This window comes from Bremia lactucae, linkage group LG8, assembly GCF_004359215.1.
Source record: "Bremia lactucae strain SF5 linkage group LG8, whole genome shotgun sequence".
Lineage (NCBI taxonomy): Eukaryota > Oomycota > Peronosporomycetes > Peronosporales > Peronosporaceae > Bremia > Bremia lactucae.
The window spans coordinates 5,257,853-5,263,503 of NC_090617.1; positions in this window are offsets into that span (position 1 = coordinate 5,257,853).

The following is a 5,651-nucleotide window of genomic DNA, read 5'->3' on the forward strand; positions in this document are numbered from 1 at the left end:
CACTCGACATGAGATCCAGCTCAAACCGGGATCGAAGTACTGTGTCATGAAGCAGTGGCCACTGCCTCGTGAACAAGTACTTGCGATCAATAAAAAATTATTACCGATCGGGTAAAAGCGGGCCATGTAAGGCAATCAACCTCCCCACATAGCTCTCCGTCCTTCTGTGTGCGAAAGGCCGGAGTAGGGTGGCGGATAGTACACGCATTCAATAAACTAAATGCTCCAACTGTACCGGCTCAAACGCCGATACCGAGAAAATACGTAACCTTTGATGGTATGTCTAAAAGTATCATTTTTGTATCTATGGATCTGATGGATGGATTTTATCAGATCCTTATGCGTGAACGGGACATCCCGGAAACAGCAATGAACACTCCCAGCGGGATGCTCTGGGAATGGCTAGTAATGTCACAGGGGCTTAGTAACGCCCTTTCAAACTTACAACAGACGCGTAACAAATCTGTTAAGATCGGTGCGAGAATTCGCACCGAGTTATTTTGACGATGTATTCGTCCATAGCCGGGCCATGGACGGGAAGACACGGACGTGGAAGTTCATAAAAATTACGTTCGTCAGGTTCAACCACATATGCTAAAGCACCATTTGTAGCAAATCTCAAAAAGTGTATATTCGCTGCAAGAGAAATGCCACTTCTTGGGTGCATCGTCGATAATCACGGCGTGCGCCCTGATCCCGAGAAGATCAAGGCAATTACCAACTGGCAAGTTTCTGTCGATGTCAAGAGACTTAGAAAGTTCCTTGGGCTTGGGGCTTACTTACACAAGTACTCAAGCAATTATGCCAAGATGACAGTTCATCTCTCTCGTCTTGAAAAAAGACGAGAAATGGTTATGGATTGCTGATTGTCAGCGTTCCTTCGGAGGTATCAAGCAAACCTTGATGCAATCGCCCATCTTGGCGATTGCAGATGAAGACAGACAATTCTACGTGGTCAGTGACGCCAGCGATTTCGCAATCGGCTGTGCGGTAGTGCAATACGATACAGATGGCGCGGAGCGCGTCGTCTGTTACAAATCGCGTCAGCTGCAACCAGCTGACGCAATTACCCAGTGCATGACAAGAGACTCCTTGCCATGAAATATGCACTGGCTAAATTTAGGGTCTATCTCCTCGGAGATAGACCGTTCGTCGTATATACGGACCATGCGTCATAACACACGGCCTTAAATAGCCCGTAACTCTCGCAAATAATGGTGAGGTCGACATCCGTCTCCGCGGAGTATAATTTCTCCGTTAAATATGAGCCAGGATGACTTAATGTCGTTGCTGATGCGTTATCACGCCAACCCGAATTCGAGCCGGCATCACACTCTAACAGTGAAAATAATCCCACTGTTGCAACACTCATTATAAGTGGGTTGTCATCAATCTTGTTTGACGACATAAAGAAAGTCTACCTGAAGATAAAGCGCTTCTGCGTTTAATGAATCATCGCATGATTCCAACCAAAATATCTTTTAAAGATTTACCGGTTTTATATCGATCGTTATCCGATCGATACACAACACGCAACGGCTTATTGTACTACACAGCCGTTGCCGGCACAACTTCACGTGTCGTCGTCCCAACTCACAATGATTTGCGCTTCCGCATCATGTATGAGTGTCACGATGCACCAACAAGTGGTCATCGTGAACGTGATAAAACTTATCTCACAGCAAGTCGCGACTTTTACTGACCGCCAGCAACAATTTGTGCGCAAGTACATTCGTGCTTGCGAGGTATGTCCACGTGTGAAGCCTAGCGCTTAATCCCTTGCACATCTCGAACCTCTACCACTTCCGGCAGAATATTGGCAGTTTGTAACTATGAAATTCATCTTTGGAATTACCGAAGACGATCACAAAAACAATGGAATCCTTGTTTTTGTATAGAGATTCAGCAAGATAGTACATATTGTTTGAGTACCGGGGTCGATCACGGCTCCGGGCTGTGCCCGTGTCTTTTTAACGACACGATATTCAAACTCCATAGGTTACCCCGTGAATTGGTCACGGAGAGAGATCCACGATTCACGGCGGAGTTCTGGCAATCCGTGTTCCGATCTCTCGGAACACGGCTGACTATGTCAACACCGTCTACACCGCATACACCGTTCTTCGTGAATGGCTTACGCCATCCTCGCATACCCACCCAATTAGAGGGATCCTCTAGTTTAAGGGAGGGGACTCGCACGGCAAAGCATTTCTAGCTCATGCTCATCACGCGTCGAAATTATCAACGACCCGAATGGTGTCGATATCGAAGAAATCCACATCTAAGATGAGAAAACTCTCATGGCAGTGCGCACAGAGCGCACTGAAAAAGACAAAAAAATGAGTCAGCAGAGGAATATCTGCTGGCTTGAGAATCAGTAATCCGTTTCGTACAAAATTCCATTGCTAACGCAGTGGACCGTCAGAAAGGAATGCAGACAAACATGGAAGAGCAAATGTTCTTTCATTCAAAATTAATGACCTAGTACTACTCTCTACAGTAAACTTACGCAAGCGTGTAGTCCCTAATGTGCGTAGCAGCAAACTACTACCCAAGTTTATTGGGCCTTTCCGTGTACTGCATCGCAGAGGCAATGCGTACACAGTACAATTGCCATGTAGGATGCGTTCGCATCCAACGTTTTTCGTTGGTCGGCTCCGCCCGTACCATCAGTACGCGGTTTCTTCCGAGGTCGGATTTGACCACCCTTTTCAAGAATCCCCAAAAGATTCTTGTGATCGCGAACCAGGTTCTCATGTTGAACCTGAAGTTTCTCATGCCGGTTCCGAAATCCTCGAAACTACGATGAGCTGACGACAGCTCATCGCGAACAGCATGATACTTCCGTTCGTACTCCAACATGGAGTACGCACTCTTCGAACGGTCTTTCAACCGCTCGATATGGTGAGCCTGCACCGTCTGCTCCAACGAGCGACACTTGCCGCGCTCGTGGTCAAGTCCCACCTCCAAATCATGGAGGAAGTGATCGATTTTGTCGATCCTCGACATTAGATCCGACACACGGTTCGGATCTAATTTTCNGATCGCAAATGTCTTGTAGCATGTGCGTGCGCTGATGACCCCTTTCATCAACACCTCCACTTAGTGTGCGTAATTCTCTAAGTGTTTCACCTGTTCGCTCATCTGTACGCTCCCCTTCAATCGGAACAATGTCCAAATTTTCCGACCTGTTGTCCTCGCCATAGGCATTCACAACCATGTCTTCCCAGCTAGTGTCAACATCATCTGGTCCATCAACTTCCATGTCTTCCGCATGATGAGAGTCCGCTGAAATGGGTACATTCACCGCATTTTCGTCTCTATCATCGTGTTGTTGTGTGATTTCAACACGATTTTCACTCACAACGATATTTTTGTATCGTGAAGGAGGCCTTTCGTCTATTGTAAGAGAACGAGTCACCACCAAATGTTTTCGATCCACATCCCACGCACGGTACGCCTTTGATGTGTCTGAGTAACCAGAAAAATGCACTTGTTAGCCTTGTTGTCCCATTTGGTCCACTTGCAATCCGCTACTCGTGTATAACCAGTAGATCCAAATACACGAAAGTAACTTAAGTGTTTCGGACCGTTTATCACTTCAAATGGACTCTTGTTGGGACGCGCTGTGTTCGGAATTCGGTTTAGTATGTGCGCAGCTGTCATAACAGCTTCACCCCACCACATTCGATCCATCTCCATATGACTCATCATCGAACGTGCCTTTTCAGCAAGCGTTCTGTTCATTCTCTCAGACAATCCATTCTGCTGTGGAGTGTATGGCACGCTTGTTTGGTGTATGATACCATGATTCACACAGCACTTGTTGAACCGGTAACTTGTATACTCACCACCATTGTCACTTCTAATGCACTTGATCTTGCAATCTGTATGCGTCTCCACCATCTCACGAAAGTCCTGAAATCGTTCAAACACTTGTGACTTCGCAGCGAGTAAGTACACATAGACGAATCGGCTACAGTCGTCGATAAATGTGAGAACATTAAGGGCACCACCCTTTGATTTCGAGTTCATCGGACCCATGAGATTAGTATGGATAATCTCAAGAGGTTGACATGTTTTGACTGTACTCCATGAGGTATGACGAAACGGACTGTTCGTCATTTTTCCACGTGAACACCTATCGCAAACACCGTCTTCAGTTGCCGACGCTTTCGTAATACCGTCGCACGCCTTCATTACTTGATTAAGCTTGCTTGTCGATACGTGACCATGGCGAGCATGCCATGGTCCACTTTCATCATCTTCTTTGGTCGTGCTCTCGGCTTTGTATGCCTCCAAGACCACATCCTGCTTCCCATTCCACACATACAATTTTCCCACTCGATTAATCACTGCCACCGTAATCCTATTAGATGTTAGGACTGCTTGATTACGCTTGAACTGCACAAGCACACCTCGGGCTGTCAGTGCTGGTACAGATACAAGCTTCTTGTCAATTTTAAGGCACATGAAGAACTTCCTTCAGCTTAACTGTGCGGCTATTTTCTAGTATAAATCGCACCGACCCCGTTTCTTTCGCCATCAGATGCTGACCATTAGCAACTGTGATGCTAATTGGAGTAGTCAGATTTTCATACTCCACAAAATCACGCTCGTCATCAGTCATGTGACGGCTCGCACCACTATCCAGCAGCCAAGTTGCACTTGACTCCAATTTCTCGCTTGATGCTGAGAAAACAAATTCATTGCCAGATCTTGACTGTTTCACGTTGTGACACTGCGAACTCTTGTGACCATGTCTTCCGCAAGCAAAACACTTGCCTCGAAATCTTGCGTTGTCGTTCCTTCGTCTGAAAGCTTGGTTTCGATCATTATCACCTTGACGGCCCTGGTGTCCTCGGTTTCCTTGAAAGCGTCGATTCACATTGGAGGTTGTGCGTGTGCTTTAAAAGCAGCTGCCTTCTTATCACGTTTCTGTAGCGTGTCATACTCCCGCCGGAGCATCTCTTTTGCGTCCAACAGCGTCACGTTGCTGTGCGCCTCAGTTATGCGTACCATATCATCATATTCAGATGATAAGCTTCCCAAGAGGAGTACTAGCTTCTCATCATCATCCATGCTGTCACCAGCAGCCCTGAGCTACAAACAAAGCTCATCAAACTTCAGTAGGTGGTCCACTAGACTCTTACCAGTTTCCATCACAAATTCATGTAGCTGTTTCCGAAGTTGCACTCGATTGTGGAGGTTCTTCTTCGCGAAGAATGTCTGCAACACCTCTCAAGCCTCAAGGGCTGTCTCACATTCCCGAACCATACACTGATAGGTGGGTGAGAGTAACTTTACCAGCACAGCCAGAGCCTTCATATCGGCGACTTTCCACTCGAGTATTTCTCGTAGTACTGCCGACTCTGGCTTCACCATTACATGATCCAATAGATCCTTGCGCGCAAGGGTCATGCGCGCGTTAAATTTCCACATGAAGTAGTTATCATCCGTAAGGATATCATTGGGGGCCAACGCATTTGGGCTCATAACCTATAACAACCAGACAACTACTTCGCAGTGCTCAAAATGAAAAGTAGTATGAAGGGTTAAGACTACTGCTAAAACGCATATATAAATCCCCTCATAAAGTGATCGCTCATCCAGATTGTTCGAAGAGCCCTGTCCCTGCAAGTTGCCATAAA